Source organism: Mercenaria mercenaria, chromosome 13 (genome assembly GCF_021730395.1).
Source record: "Mercenaria mercenaria strain notata chromosome 13, MADL_Memer_1, whole genome shotgun sequence".
Lineage (NCBI taxonomy): Eukaryota > Metazoa > Mollusca > Bivalvia > Venerida > Veneridae > Mercenaria > Mercenaria mercenaria.
The window spans coordinates 39523778-39541824 of NC_069373.1; the positions used below are offsets into that span (position 1 = coordinate 39523778).

At 35.4% G+C, this 18047-nt stretch overlaps 1 protein-coding gene across 1 annotated transcript in view; it reads right to left on the minus strand.

The window, feature by feature from the left end:
- Positions 1-18047, minus strand: part of LOC128547897 (universal stress protein Slr1101-like) — a 34884-nt gene that overhangs the window by 12480 nt on the left and 4357 nt on the right. The gene's annotated exons all lie outside the window — the stretch shown is intronic.

Consider the following 18047-nt stretch of genomic DNA (forward strand, 5'->3'; position numbering starts at 1 on the left):
GGATATAGGGCCTACACATCTAAGTGTCACCTGTTATGGAATGGAGACACATAAAATCTAAAACACTTCCTAAATAATCAGCTTTAAGTGATAAGAAATTCTGTAAAATCTATATTTTAATTAACCGAGATAATCTTTGTAGCACTTGTTTTAAACGTTTGTAGCGCAACTGACAAGAAACACACCTCTGCTGCGTACTTTTGCCATTTTCTGCACGCCATACAATCGACGAGAAACAAGCAGCTGTGAGTGCCAGATCAATATTGTTCTAAAACTCGTTATGCCAGCTAATTAAACTGGCTGAATTGGAAAATTTAATTCCATCATTTGTTTCTCTGAACAGCTTATATACTACCTGGTCTGTTTATTTACTGAAAAAATAAACAATGTGATAATTAAGCAGACTGTTCCATTGAAAGCGACCATTTTCGTGAGACTCAAAGAAGACGGTTTGTTAGAATTGATAAACTCATCCCTAAAGAATAAAAACATATAGAAAAGGTAACTAATATATATTGTACCACAGACTCTTCTGTTATATATCTCAAAGCCCTGAACATCTCTTCTCATACCTGTGATCTCTTCAGATGTATATTTTCTCTCCTAAATATTTCATTCATATCCTATCGAAACTATTTTTAGTTTTGTTTATGAATAAAAACATAAAGTTTTGGCAAAAGTGAAGGTAAAGCTTTTTTGTATAGAGTAGGTAGTCGACGAAAGTCATGGAACAATTTATTTCTAGTCGTGTCATATTTACCTACCCAGAACCCAGTCTAGGAAACAGTACCAATTTAAGTAAATCACCCAGCAATGAATACTAGTCGGCTTATCAGCCGCGACTTGGTAATCGGACCTGGGTCACTGGCATTGTAGTCTTGCCTGCTAATTATTGCGTCACTGACTCCCTAAAGTCTTGTACAATTGTTGGAATGTGGGTTATATAATTATATTTGTTTATCCTATGTATTTATATTTTGGTGCATGTGATATAGAACATAGCTTCTGTATTATCGTTATGGTTAACTTTGTCTTCTCCGTTGCTTTTTTTTCCATTATTTTAGACTAAATATCGTTTTCCAATAGATTTTCAGTATTTTGGCAATCAATTAACCTATCACCAATGGTCTCTGATTCTGAATCTCACGACTGAGTAAGATCAGGATTCGCATATAACGCTATCCAGAGTAGTGGTAGTGTCTAAACAGACCAGGGACAGTACGAGTACTGAATTTAAGGGTATACTTAAGCACCTATCGACCATGGACACTTACTGTATGAAGGTCTGAACGTTCCTTGTCCGTTTTACACTTATTACGGTCAGTCTGATAGCTTGTTCTTTGACCTAACACCGTCACTGACAGTCAAACTGTCTCCAGTTACAAATCTGACTATAACCATTTTGACCTTGAACTCATTCTACTGACCCGAGAAATATAAATTATACCTGATATAATAACAATATTTGCAGACAATCATGTTTGATTGTAGGCAGGCCCTAGCCAAGTATGGTACACAGATCAAAATAGAATGATAGTGGAACAAAGTAAATAGGTGAACTCACACACCGTTTTCTGAACCAGTCGCAGAAATTCGTAAAGTTAAAATGCATATTTTGTCTTCTTCAGAATTTGTTCAATTTAAGTAAAAAGTAGAACATCACGCTAACATTTCATTTATACTACATTTTTGTGACTTTACGGCATGTAAAATGTATTACCCTAAGGAATTTTATTGCTGGCAGCGTGATTAATGAAATATGTACTAGTAAATTGATACGTAAAACAAAATTCATTTGTCTGCAAAGCTTTTATTGCAACTAGTATTGAGGTTTTTAAAACGCTCGTCAATATTTACGATCATGTAATAAAGTTATTTCGAAAGCTTTAAAAATAAAGTAGACGCGCTAAATTATAATATGAGCCGTACCATACATAGTGGCTCTGCGACCTGCATGGATCCAGACCAGACTGGTCAGGATCCATGCTGTTCGCTAACGGTTTCTCTAATTGTAATAGGCTTTGAAAGCAAACAGTATGGATCCTGACGCGCAGTCTGGTCTGGATCCATGCTGGTCGCAAAGCCACTATGTTGATTTTCACATGGTGCGGCTCATATAGTTTTCAATCCACTGTTATTGGTGATATAGATGCATTAAGAGGAAAGTAGAAAAAGAACGCAGTCCCACCCCTCTCTCTCTCTCTCTCTCTCTCTCTCTCTCTTGCTTCTCTCTCTCTCTTCTCTATCTCCCTCCCTCTCTCTCCTCTCTCCTCTCTCTCTCTCTTCTCTCTCTCTCTCTCCTCTCTCTCTCTCTCTCTCTCTCAATCTCTCCTTCTCTCTCACTCTCTCTCTCTCTTCTCTCTCTCTCTCCTTCTCTCTCATCTCTCTCCTTCATCCCCCTCCCCTCTCTCTCTCTCTCTCTCTTCTCTCTCTCTCTCTCTCTCTCTCTCTCCTCTCTCTTCTCCTCTCTCTCTCTCTCTCCTCTCTCTCTCTCTCTATCTCTCCTCTCTCTCCCCCCCTCTCTCTCTCTCTCTCTCTCCTCTCTCTCTCTCTCGCTCTCTCTCTCTCTCTCTCCTCTCTCTCTCCTCTCTCACTCTCTCTCCTTCTCTCTCTCTCTCTCTCTCTCTCTCTCTCTCCTCTCTCTCTCTCTCTCTCTCTCTCTCTCTCTCTCTCTCTCTCTCTCTCTCTCTTCTCTCTCTCTCTCTCTCTCTCATCTCTCTCTCTCTCTCTCTCTCTCTCTCTCTCTCTCTCATCTCTCTCTCTTCCTCTCTCTCTCTCTCTCTCTCTCTCTCTCTCTCTCTCTCTCTCTCTCTCTCTCTCTCTCTCTCTCTCTCTCTCTCTTGATATATAACTGTCAAAAATACAGTATTGCAATATGCAACACTTACCATGCTAAATTTCTATAACGGACTGGTCCATCTTTCAATTTGGGCAGTACCATTTATTATTTTAAGGGGTGTTTACTGAAAATTTACTGATTTAATTGCGAACAGGAAGTACATGCTGATCTTGGTCTACACTGGTCGCAAAGGCAGAATAAATCGTATCCAGCATGGTAAGGGTTAAGGATAAGGAACTAAAAAGTGGCCTAAATGCTATTGGTCTCTTAATGGATTGTGCAAGGTTCTGAGCTGTCAATTATAAGAGGCAAATAAGTAAAAATGAGGTGGAAACATGCTACAAATACTTTCAACCAAATAAAATTTATTCAAATTTAAATGGTATTATATTTTATAACTTCTATTAAAAGTTTTCGTTGTATATACATGCGACATCTTTCTCGCGTTTATTGAACTTAAATGTATGTTTAGCAACCTATGTTTAAGGTTTCGATGGAGGCCTTGAGAAACAAAAATCAAACAACACTAAATCATAGAAAGAAAGAGTTGTTTGACATGAAAATTGAACAGCATGTAAAACATGTATATTACTTTATGAAACAAGTGTCAGTATACTGATATAAACATTGAATTCCGGAAAAGGGCTGCCTAAAGGGGGCTCCACTTCCGGACAGTTAAACGCCTTTAAAAACTCACCATTTTCAAAGAACAGTTACACATGTTCGTTTTGATGCATTTGCAATAGCGTGCGAGTGGTGAAATTTGGCATAACAAGGAGGAACACAGTTTTCAGCAATTGTTTATCTTTATTTCTTTACAAATGGCATTCATTTTCAAAGGGAGACAACTGTTCCCGATTATTTTAAGTACAAATGGCATTCATTTTCAAAGGGAAACAACTTTTTCCGATTATTTTAAGTAATCTCTGAAAAAAGTTGTCTCCCTTTGAAAACGAATGCCATTAGTATAGAAAAAAAGATAAACAATTGCTGAAAACTATGTTCCACCTTGTTACGTGAAATTTCACCACTCGCACGCTATTGCAAATGCATCAAAACAAACATGTGTAACAGTTCTTTGAAAATGGTGAGTTTTTAAAGGCGTTTAACTGTCCGGAAGTGGAACCCCTTTAGGCAGACCTTTTCCGGAATTCAATGTTTATATCAGTATACTGACACTTGTTTCGTAAAGCAATATACATGTTTTACATGCTGTTCAATTTTCATGTCAAACAACTCTTTCTTTCTATGATTTGGTGTTGTTTGATTTTTGTTTCTCAAGGCCTCCATCGAAACCTTAAGGAAAACCGTTTTAACACACCTATGTATATCTATGCAGCATATCGGTCTATCCGTCTTCCTTTTCAGCTCTGAGAAACTATACGCCCATCATCAAAATACGACGAGATACACCCGCGACCGTTTAGTTTTATCATTTTTTCTCAAAACAAATGTCAATACAAAATATTTACATAACATACAATAGTAAATACAATGTACATTATACTACGTAAGTAGCAGCATGTATTACAATTAATGACCCTAGTCTGTATTCAGATCACATGAGATAACTCCTTAGGCTATTCATATTTTGTATAATTACACCAACTTTCTTTTTAAACAAGAGCTCCTCAACGCGTTCAAAGCGGAGTAATATATGCATAAGGTATAAAAAATTATTTGACCAATAACTTAAACATATAAAGAAAAACAATAACATAATGAATTTGATTAACAAGCCAGCATAAGTTTTTTGCCGTCGATGTAGGTGAACAATGAAGTAAAATCAAAAGCAATTTTTCCCCGGGCGTGTGGGAGAGGAGGTTGGGGTAATGTGGCATTGGAAGGGAGTTGTGGGGGTGCGGCCGCGGTCATGGAATATTAAGGCACAAGAAACTAAAAGTGAAAAGAAATATTTTTTTTTATATTTTTTGGTTGGTGAGGCGGTAATGTGAAGGACTGGTGGGGTTTAGTGGGAGAATAATATATATTTTTGTTGTTATAAAAATTATCTAATTCAGGTCATAATGGGTAAAGTTTGCCGTAATTTTCGGTTTGGAATCTGTTTTACTAAACTGTCGTGACAGCAGAAAAGTGGACAAGAACCTGTTTCTGACATAGATGCCACAAATCTTCAATCAATGCGTAGGATGTCGTCAATTTATCGAAGATTCGTGGAAACTAAATTAAACGATTCGTAATTGTATGGCAGTAATGACATGCCCCAATGGAATTTTATTCCGAGGTAATTCGATTACGTAAGAAATCAGAAATGGAAGTTCCGGAATAGATGTTTGAATGAAAATGCGTCCCACGCATCACATGAGCAAATATTATACCAAATTAAAAGATTTTATAAGGTAGCATATTGACCATGCCCCTCATATGACCTTCACCTTATACACCTCATACACCCGAGGGGCATGATTTTACGTTTTAGAAACGAAGCTCCCTGTTCTTTATTTAATTTAATGTAAGTTAAGTAGAATACGATAGTTTTAAAATTTGAAGAGATATATTCTCTTAAAAGGCAATATAAAAATGAAATAAATAATGCATACATGTTTCTGTCTGCTATGACTGAATGAATAATTTAATCATTAAAATTCACATGCCAAAATGTTTACAGCAAAGCTAAATGTCAATAATCATAATTTTGTTAAGCACAGTTAGCAGTAAGACTTATTTCATTTATAGCATGATGAGGTAGTGGTTGTCTAATCTTTTCATCTTTTTTTTATATAAATGTGCATCATCTCCAATTCAGTCCTGGTCAACAATTATGCATCTATATATAGGTCAATATGTAGGCCTTGCAAAGAGGTTTGTTGAGTGTGAATATGAATTGAATTGTAAAATTCATTTTTGCGGATCGTAGGACAAAAATGTTATTTATCAAGGTTTTAAGTTTGAAGGTAAAGGTCATATGAGGGACAAGTTCGTTTATACATAGGTCAGTTTATAGGTCTTGCCACAAGGATTATTTGCGTGCAAGTATGAACTAAATGCTGTAGGCAATCTTGTTACTACGAATGGATGGAAGTCAAGGTCATCTATATATAAATCAGTTTGTATGTCTTGTCATAAGATTTGTTTAGTGTGTGTGTGAGCCAAATTGGGTCTAGGACCAAAAATATTGTTTATTAAGGCTACAAGTTTGAAGGTGAAGGTCATACGGGGGTCAATGTCATTTATATATGGATAAGTTTGTAGGTCTTGCCACAAGGTTTGTTGAGTGTGGGTATCAACTAAATTGTGTCATTTATGTGGGCTGTCGGACAAAAATGTTGTTAAGGTTTTAAGTTTTAGGTAAAGATCGTATGAGGGCCATGATCATTAATATATAAGTCCGTTTGTAGGTCTTGCCAAAAGCAGGTCATTCATGTTGGCCATAGGACCAAAAATGTTTATTAAGTTTTATGTATGAAGGTGAAGGTCAAACGTTTATCAAGGTCAATTGTTTATAGGTCAGTTTGTAGGTCTTGTCATAAAGTTTGTTGAGTGCGAGTATGAACTAAATTATGTCATTTCAGTGGACTAGGACAAAGAATTTTGTTTATTAAGGTTTTAAGTTTGATGATGAAGGTCATATGAGGGTCAATGTCATTTTGCCAAAAGAATTGTTGAGTGTGAGTATGAACAAATCGAGTCAATAATGTTGGCTTAAAGCTCTAGTTCGTACGGACGGACGGACAAACGGAATCTTCAATCGCTATATGACCGGGGGTATGCACTACAATGGTGTAGTGAATGTAGCGTGAGTCAAGTTTAACCACATGACCAACAAACTTCCCTGGTCTTTCTTACAAGATTTTCGGAACGTACATAAAAAACAAGGGAAAAGCTATATGCCCAATTATTTTTAAGAGGCGCTTGATTATTGTTTCGGACTGTTCACACTTACATAGCAACTAACAGTTAACATAGAAATATATTAATGGAAGAAGGAACGACAAATCCTATTTAATCAATTTGAATGAAATATTACCTAATTCTTACCTGGAAAATTTATGATTTTTTTGTATGAGACAATTTTGATTAGCTTCTAAATGGGTGCAAGGCCGTTCGTCTATTTTTTGTAATCATTTAACATACTGTGAAATTAATTTCCCATACATATCATATTTATAAGAAGAAAAAGACAATGCAGAATGTAACTTTTGTATGTGGGTGAAAGCAACTGGCTTGGTAAGGCGGGTATCTAAGAATGAGTAAGACTTGTGCAGTATAAAAGGGCTATCTGCTTTTTTGTTACTTTTTGGTCAAAATTTTATTTACTTTTACATGAATTTTACGTGAACACTGTGAAAGCGTAACGGACAGGTCGAATATAATTACGTTTGTACCAGGCAGAGCTGATCGATCATTAATATTCATTGCAGTTTTAACTGCAGTATCAAATAATTGAAATATTCATACACATGCCTTCATTCTATACAGGGAAATGTTTGATGTATTTATAGTAAACATACAGGAACAACATTGATAATGCACGTTTTTTTTTCAACATTATTATTCATAAACGTCAGCCATGAAGGAAAGGGAACTTAATACGAGGTGTTCGAAAAGAAACGTAATCAACCTTCGCATTTGATCATCTTGAAGATACAGGGTTTCAGTGAACACAGTAAAAAGGAAGGACAGTCTCTAATGTTGTCAGAACTTGTTGTCCGACCCTTTTGCTCTTTGGTTATGTATGTTGGAACTATTATTTTAATAACTTCATATCAAAGAGTAATAAAATATGATTAAATTAAATCAACACAGTAAAAGACTGACGTTATGACTATATACAGTACAAATTTCGCCGGAATAAAATAAATAACCTTGCTACGTATGTTTAGTTAGGGTACTGTCATACCCATTAGCAATAAAAGTAAGTTTGCTAGCAAGCTATGCGCAGACGTTTGTTTTCTTTTGAACAGCTATAAAAATTTAGTTGCGCTTCGAAATGTAACTTGCGATTTTGTGTCTATGTAAATCATAAGAACCAGTTCATTCAAAGTTGACACTGACTCTACAACAATCAAACCAAAATACTCGACCTGTATAAACGTTAGCGTTAATAGGAGATGGTAAATACATATACTTACAAAACTGGAAAACGAAATGCCGGAAATAATGTTAAAAACATCCTCAACAATCAACATTCTAAAAGGAGACATACCGATATGTTTTTATAGGAATCTGAGAAAAAAACAACAACATAATTTTAAAACTGATATAGACTATTTGAACGAAATATTTTGTCCTGTTATACCTTTGTATACACCAGAAAATAGTGGTCAAAAAGGCCCTTTTTGTTACCTGAAGTAGTAGTTACTACCAAGGCTGAGTAAACTAGAAATCATTTTATTAAAATAATCAGTTTTCCTTTTAACAAAATGAGTGTTTGCAGAATACAGACTCGGTTGCAATACACCCCTCAGAAAATGGTAAATTAGACATTGGTAAAGTAATGGACTTGTTGGGAACTTTAAGAACTTGCCACTTAAACTTATTTGTGTCCACTTAAGTACGATTTTATTTAGCATATAGATTTGATAAACATAATTATCTTGCCCCAGGAAAGTCATAAAGAAAAGATCTATTGTTTTATACTTGTATATGATTTGCGTGAAAAAACAGATGTTCAGCTGTCTGAAATTCATAAGAAATACTAGTTTAAAAAACCCTCCCTTAACATACCTTAGTTGCACAACCAAGTCAGATTAGATAAATCTCTAACTCAAAAAATGTCATAACTTGGTGCTTATATTCGACTGCCCGCCTGTTGGATTGAAATCCAGCTGCCAGTTATAACATTTTGGTAAAGATGATTTTTTAACAAAGTTCGGTGAACATTGGATATGAACTATAAAAGTTAATGACATAGAACGGATACCGTCAAATTTCGCAATTTTAAGTAATTAATTGCCGTAACTCGATTTGCTGACACGATCTGACCAGTAATCGAACTTGGCCGTAATGTTATGTTCAAGGTAGCAATGGATAAGAATTGCTGACGTTACGAGTGTGGCCAACGTATGCGCTACGTTTCGTTACACGACGTAGAAAGATACACAACATTTTGTGATTAAATCAAAGATACATAGCAATGATAACTCTCGATAAATCTGTCTAATTCATACAGCATGACCAAAGAACTATATGACAAAATCTGTCTAAACATGGTAAGCAGTTTTAAAATGCTGAAAAACATTGTTTTTATAAACCTAGAGCATAATATCAGCATATGATAATAAAGTCAGAAATACAAAATTGGTGTAAAGTGCTTTTCTGGAAAAGGTGAAGATAAGATTGTTCGTGATCACTGACATAAACAGAAACCATTCTTTTTTTGTTGTAACGTGATCGATATTCTCAGTCTAACACAATTAATTACAAGGACAAATCGTTGAGATATAAAGTTACTTATTCTTTATTCTATGGTGTACAGAAAGGAATTAACGTTACAGTTAAATATGGCTGTTTGATATTCATATGACACAATAAAATTCACTTTGACGTGAAAGAAAAACGAACTATTTTAAAGAATGAGGTATAAATCAAATTAAAGAATTTAAGAACATAAAGGAATAAAAGAGAAGTAGTTTAAATTGTCTGTCTCTAAACAATTAATCGCACTATTAATTCTGATATTCGTCCATGTAATTCCACTCATTTTTCTACGGTCAATCTTTGTTTACGATTGAATGTTGTTGTTTTTTTGCCAAAAAATGTGAGAAGTCCATTCGTTTAGTTCTGCCAATTAGGGCAAGCCCATGATTTTAACTGCGTATCATATATGCCACTTTTCATGGAACTACACTTCTGTGTATTATTGAGGGTTCCATGTTAACCGCTGCGGGTGTCTCCAAATTGTATTTTTGTAGTTGTGACATCTATAAATGTTCAGTTTTGCTCAACCCAGGGCTAGAGGTAGCAAATTAAACAAGAGGGCCATGATGGCCCTATATCGCTCACCTGTTACCATTGCACTAGAGACAAGACGGTCCTCAGAACAAATATCTAAGTCCAAAGGACAGGAACAACAAAGGGAAGAAAATAAACCAAAAAGAAAAACATTCTTACAAGGTACAGATATGTCAAAATACACCTAAAAAGTGGAGGTACCATCCATGTTGTACCACAGGAAAGTGATCTCGGTTTTTCCCTACGGCCAATAATAAAAAAGTTACAATAAATAAGTTATTTATAGTAACGTAAAAGGGAAGTAATTAAAAAAAATATTGTAAGTGAACAAAAGAAGGATCTGCCAAATAAATCTGTTGACATAAATGAAATTTCAGATCAGCATCTTCATTAGTTACGGAGATATACCCATTTTAATTTGAAATAAAAGGAGGTTATTTGACATAAAATCAGTCCATAGTTATCTACCCTCATTGGCTCAGTCCAACTAATGACAATAATGAAATTTCAAATAATAAGTACTTACTTATATAAATTTATTTTATTACAATCAGGGGAGGTAATCAGGTATAAGATAAAATAACTCTGGAACCTACGAATGGATCTGATTTGTCATGGAATCCAAGATGTATTGTTGTTGAAGATATTTTGGAAGTTTGTATCAAACAAAACCATAAATGAAGTCTCTATATGGCTGCAAAAGCCAAAATAGCCAATTTTGGACCTTTAAGGGGCCATAACTCTGGAACCCATGATTGAATCTGACCAGTTCAAGAAAAGAACCAAGATCTTGTGGTGATACAAGTTTTGTGCAAGTTTGATTAAAATCAAATCATAAATGAAGCTGCTATTGTGCAGACAAGGTCAAAATAGCTAATTTTGGTCCTTTCAGGGGCCATAACTCTAGAACCCATTATGAGATCTGGCCGGTTCAAGAAAGGAACCGAGATCTTATGGTGACACAAGTTGTGTGCAAGTTTGGTTAAAATAAAATCATAAATGAAGCTGCTATTGTGCAGACAAGGTCAAAATAGCTAATTTTGGCCCTTTCAGGGGCCATAACTCTGGAACCCATAATGGAATCTGGCCAGTTCAAAAAAGGAACCAAGATCTTGTGGTGATACAAGTTGTGTGCCAGTTTGGTAAAAATCAAATCATAAATAAAGCTGCTATTGTGCAGACAAGGTCAAAATAGCTAATTTTGGCCCTTTCAGGGACCATAACTCTGTAACCCATAATGGGATCTGGCCGGTTCAAGAAAGGAACCGTGATCTTATGGTGATACAAGTTGTGTGCAAGTTTGGTTAAAATAAAATCATAAACGAAACCACTATCTTGCAGACACGAAATCGTTGACGCACGGACGCACGAGACGCACAGACGACGGACAAAGGGTGATCACAAAAGCTCACCTTGTCACTATGTGACAGGTGAGCTAAAAAAACATGTTAGTGCAAGCGAATTTAAATAACACACATCTGCTGCATACTTTGGGCTTTTTCTGTACACCATAATTATATAATAGGATTGCACAGTGTACGAGAAACAAGCAGCTGCGAGAGCATGATCAATATCTAGCAGATGTTAACATGACTTTTTTGTTGCTCAGCAACTCATAATGATCTCTAAACATCTTTCCCATGAAGTAAATCAAGAGGTTTGTGCCATAAGTTAGTAAGTGCCTTCTTTTTGTATGTATTTAGGACCTTCTGTCTCTCGAACCATGCAGCTCCAAAAATTCAGTACATATTTAGTCTACTGTTCCATTTCCATTTACAGTAGTTATATTTTGCGACTATTCTCCAAAATCTCGCAACAAAGAATTAGAAAGCAGAAATTTTATCCGTTGTTGCCATATCGGTTATTTACATCACGGTCTAATCTGCATCTGCAATCTTGTTTAATGCAATACATTTCCACCTCAATACTTCATTCATCTTCATCTGCTTATAGACCGTATGTTTTGTCTACAAGAGATAACTCCTGACGCTACTGAAATTTTGTAAAATTATGCCCCTTTTCTTCTAAATACACATGGGAATTTGCTGAGACAGTAAAAGCGAAAAACAAATATAAATTTAGGAAGAATTCGAAACAATCTAGTCGGTAGCAAGATGAATAAAACAATATTTTTCAAAACTACGTTTTGTTTTTTGTTTATGTATGAAAAAAGAAGTACTTGGCATGTGAGGTTAATAATGTTTGCATTTGTTTATGCATATGTTTACATTTTTTTCCGAGTGTTGCACGTGATGTAGATTATAGCTATTGCATTATCGTTATGGTTTATTCTGGTTCCTGTCCACTATTCTCCGCTTTGTCGTTTTTCAATTTAGTGTTTCAGTATTTGGCGGTCAATTACACTAACACCTTGACCGAGTACTTGATTCGGAACCAGTATTAACCTGTCCATTGCATAAAGTTCATAACATAATGAATCATAAGTGGAGGATTGATGCCCTGAATTTTGAATAAATTATCATGCAGTCCAAAATTTGAATATTATAGTTTCTACCCACCGAGCTCTGAAAACAGACTGGGACTGAAGGACCCAGGAAAGTGCAAGTACTGAATAAAAAGGTTGTACAAATACCAGCACTCTCCACTTAAGAATACTTTAAACAGGATCTATTTGATAAAACGTTTATGATCATGTAAGGAAAATACATAATTTTAGCACGCCCACTCTCTTTCATTGAAAGTTCTATAAAATCTTTACATTGAGACTGCCTTTTAGAATTGAAAAACGGCGGTATTTGTTGACAGGAAGTCTCTCGACAAATGTAAATTTTTAATGTTGCTTTTAAAAGCATGCTTTATAAGAGTGGTTTTATTCGAGGCTGGCCTCTAGCACATGTGGGACTCTAAATTCCTATAAAATGTAGCAACCTCATTAATCTGTCACACTCAGATACATCATATGGTGTCAGGGGGGGGGGGGGGGGGGACGTTTTGGCGTTACTCGCGTCCGTCGGTCCTGCCTTTCCTGAGAAATATATCAGATTTTCAAATTACCTTCACAAACATGCATGATACAGGACTTAGGTCACTACTCAAGGACTAGGTCTTATTTGTAGGCCACATGTCTTCTAAACCGCTTTATTGTATCTTCATAGTTACCTTATCAGGGCACGACGCTTGTCGCTAAATCAAACTATTATGTTTCAGCTATGTATCTTTAAAACCGCCGGAAGGACTAACTAGCATAAACTGTTTACTTCGTCAACACGACACAAGACCGCATGATACAGACCACAAGATCCACTGTCAAGGTCACACTTAAAGCCAAAGGTCAAATAGGGTTCTTCGCGTCTGCTAACCATTGGCAGGATTTTCGGAAAACTTGCACCAACCGGATTCAAAGCGGCGTTTGGAGTAATTGAACACATTCAATGAAAGCTCAAGTTTCCTTTTACATTTATCAACACTAACTTTGAGAACGAGAATGTTTTTCATCTCTTACTTCCGGAGAATAAATATCGATCCGTTCCTATAGAAATATTCGTATTCGTATCTTTCCGACAGAATGTTAATCTTTATTTTTTTGTAACTATATAAAGTATTCAGGTACACTGTAATATTCGGCGAGGTAGATCTACCAGTTTTTAATGAATGACCTTGACAACTAGAAAAATGGACTAGAAACCCTTTCTGACAAATGCGCCAGAATTCTTCCATCAAAACAAAGAAATATGCTAATTTATCAAAGATTCGTGGGAATTTAACTAACTTGGTGGCAATTGCATGGCTATAATGAAATGTCTAAGAGGAATTTCATTCCGAGGTAATTATGAGCAAACAGAAGTGGAAGTTCTGGAATAATGACAGAGCAATAATTGTTAGAAATGAAAATGTATCCCGTGCATCACATGTGTTAGTATACAAGTTTTGAAAAAGGTTGCAGACCCTAGATCATTAGCCTACAATTTTTCATTTATAATCTATGTATACTAAAAATACGACCAAACAATGTCCCTCAATTTATCACTGTTCTATAAGTAAAATGTCCCTTCTGCTTACAGTGTCATGTAATAATAATAGAATCTCTTGAAATATCTTGCTTGAGGACAGCTGTTCAGGCGGTCACAAGGCTCTGCTTACAATCCATACCCTCTACCATAGACTAGCTCCTAGACTATGTTATATCTTTTTTACATTTTTATGATTAAATGTAGTGAACTGAGCCAGTCTATATTCTATGTCCAATATCATAATTTCAACATCATTCCTCTGCGAAAATCTCTAAAATAGACTGGCTTTTGTCTCTATGAAATTAAATTCGTCAAAAAAGGAAAAATGTAGAAATATATTATTATCAGTTTAGTGGCTAGTCTACCTCTACCACTGATAGATTCTTTTCCTTGCAAACCGTATTCTTCAAATAATAAATGCTTTTCTTTTGAGCACTAATTTATCATAGTAGCGTATGTATTTACGCATTCATTCATCAGTTTCAGTACTTGAGTCATCTTACACCTTAGCAAAACACTGGAAAACCGTCTACCTTATCTATTAACTGGCATATAGGTATGAAATATTGAATAAAATTAAGAAGAAAAAAAACCGAACAGTATGCATTACTAGATTAAGGGACTATATTTTTCCTGATAAATCGTTTTGATACATCGATATATCTTGGCTAAAAATTATTAGTTAGAGCTCTGATGCCATTAAGATATATAAAATCTCAACAGAGCTTTCAAAACACATAATTCTCAGAAATATTGCAACGCCGATAGCTAAAATGTGAAAGTCTGTATCAGTGGCACGTATAATGACTATTGGTTCGACATTAAAGATAATCATATTCAAACCGGCCAACAACTAAATTAGATAAAAAGTCGTTGTTTTTCATACAAGCTTTTCGACACGTACATTAATTAACAGGGACAAATTTATACTTACTTTACCATTTGCCTATTTTAATGGGGTAACTACTATTAATGGCTAACACTTGATAGTCTAATATTAAAGAAACAAGAGGACCATGATGGTCCTGAATCGCTCACCTCTTCCTACATGACCCAGTTTTGAGTATGACGTCGTTTTTTCTATTATTTGACATAGTGACCTAGTTTTTGAGCTCATGTGACCCAGTTTTGAACTTGACCTAGATATTATCAAGATAAAAATTCTGACCAATTTTCAAGAAGATCCATTGAAAAATATGGTCTCTAGAGAGGTCACAAGGTTTTTCTATTATTTGACCTATTGACCTAGTTTTCGAAGGTACGTGACCCTGTTTTGAAATTTAGCTAGATATCATCAAGGTGAACATTCTCACTAATTTTCACGAAGATCTCATGAAAAATATGGCCTCTAGAGAGGTCACAAGGTTTTTCTATTTTTATACCTACTGGCCTAGTTTTTGACCGCACGTGACCCAGTTTCGTAACTGACCTAGATATCATCAAGGTGAACATTCAGATCAATTTTCATGAAGATCCATTGAAAAATATGGCCTCTAGAGAGGTCAAAAGATTTTAATAATTTAAGACCTACTGACCTAGTTTTTGACCGCAGTTGACCCAGTTTCAAATTTGACCTAGATATCATCAAGATGAACATTCAGACCAACTTTCATACAGATCACATGAAAAGTATTGCCTCTAGAGAGGTCAGAAGATTTTTTTATTATTTGACCTACTGACCTAGTTTTTTAAGGCACGTGACCCAGTTTCAAATTTGACCTAGATATCATCAAGGTGAACATTCTGACCAATTTTTATGGAGATCCATTCATAAGTATGGCCTCTAGAGAGGTCACAAGGTTTTTCTACTTTTAGACCTACTGACCTAGTTTTTGACCGCACATGACCCTGTTTCGAACTTGACCTAGATATCATGAAGATGAACATTCAGATTAACTTTCATACAGATCCCATGAAAAATATGGCCTTTAGAGAGGTCACAAGGTTTTTCTATTATTTGACCTACTGACCTAGTTTTTGACGGCATGTGACCCACTTTCGAAACTGAGCTAGATATCATCAAGATGAACATTCAGACCAACTTTCATACAGATCCCATGAAAAATATGGCCTCTAGAGAGGTCACAAGGTTTTTCTATTATTTGACCTTCTGACCTAGTTTTTGATGGCACGTGACCCATTTTCGAACCTGACCTAGATATCATCAAGTTGAACATTCTGACCAATTTTCATGAAGATCTCTTGAAATATATGGCCTCTAGAGAGGTCACAAGGTTTTTCTATTATTTGACCTACTGACCTAGTTTTTGACCGCACGTGACCCAGTTTCGAACTTGACCTAGATATCATCAAGATGAACATTCAGACCAACTTTCATACAGATCCCATGAAAAATGTGGCCTTTTAAAGAGGTCACAAGGTTTTTCTAGTATTTGACCTACTGACCTAGTTTTTGAAGGCACGTGACCCAGTTTCGAACTTGACCTAGATATCATCAAGATGAACGTTCTGACCAATTTTCATGAAGATCTTGTGAAATATATGGCCTCTAGAGAGGTCACAAGGTTTTTCTATTTTTAGACCTGCTGACCTAGTTTTGATGGCACGTGACCCAGTTTCGAATTTGACCTAGATATCATCAAGGTGAACATTCTGACCAATTTTCATGAAGATCTTGTGAAATATATGGCCTCTAGAAAGGTCACAAGGTTTTTCTATTTTTAGACCTACTGACCTAGTTTTTGAAGGCACGTGACCCAGTTTGGAACTTGACCTAGATATCATCAAGATGAACATTCTGACCAACTTTCATAAAGATCCCATGAAAAATGTGACCTCTAGAGTGGTCACAAGCAAAAGTTTACGGACGGACGCACGCACGGACGGACGGACGACGGACACCGCGCGATCACAAAAGCTCACCTTGTCACTTTGTGACAGGTGAGCTAAAAACAACAACAACGAAATCCTATCAGTTTTAATGAGACGTTGTTTACAATTGGTATTATTCATACATGAGCAATTTATGACCTTTCGTATAAAACAAAATTTGATATGTATATGGATTCTCATATATAATATTCGTTAATATGAGTTACACAATACATTATGGCGACTGAGAAAGAACACAGTCTGCATGCAGTCAACGTGGTCATTAATACCGCATGAAAATTCATTTGTCCTTCATTATATAGGTATTCACCAGCTTAACAATATCATTAATTATTCACTGCAGTATTTTTAAATAATCGACGTACGTTGGAAACTGTAGTAAACACACAGAAACACACTGGTAATGCACGTGTTGCAATTTTATACAGCAATATTTGTGTTTTATTCACAGCAGACATGAAGGCTGGAACGTACATGAAAATACGTGTGTATTAACAGTATAGAATAGAATTAGAATAATGCATATTAAAGAAAAAAGGGACACTATTGACGCGAGTTTAATCAGTTTAAATGCTGATAACATACATACAATAGGCGTCCTATTTAAATCTGATGTTCAAGGTCGTCTTACAACAAAACATCTGCGGTTACAAAATTTAAGTGGATCAGTCTTTTTTTTTTTATTTTCAATGTCGTTTTGCAACAAGGACGACAACAGTATCATTATAAGACCCTATTGTTACAAAATTTAAGTGGATTAGTTTTTTTATGTAAATATTTCATTAAGCGGAAATGAAACTGTAGGCTGTTGATATTAATGTTAACTGATGCATTATAAGAAGGTGTATACAAAATAATGTTCAACGTTTGTTTTACACCGTATGAAGTATTGTAGTTCTTTATGTTATATATCACTACAAACCTAAGTCCGCCTTATAGCCACACCAGAAATATAAAATACCTGCCAATATATACAAACAATTACCAGGCATTACATTAGGGCTGTCCTCGATAGAAGCGATATCGATGTATCAACGATTTTTTTTTGGTCGATCGATTATCGATTCCCATTTTCAAAAATCTATATTTTACAGGGAGAAAAAACTACCCAAATAAACACTCAGACCCTAAAAACATCTTAAGTTCACAAAGTTGTAAATTTGGATGAATGCAAAAAAGGAGTGAAGGCAAAATAAAAATGAAAGATGTTATTAATTTTTATGTATTTCTTTTATTTCATAAAAACAAATACAACACAATCAAACAGAAATATGGAAAGTAGGCAATAAAACTTAAAATAGCATTTACAGGAAGGTATATAGTATTATATGAACAAATAGGTCGTTAATCTAACTTAATAATCAATATATCGTCGATATTTGTCTTCTGATATATCGGTATCGTCGATACGCCTAAGACCCAATCAATGACAGCCCTACATTACATGTATCAGAAAACCTTGATAGTTG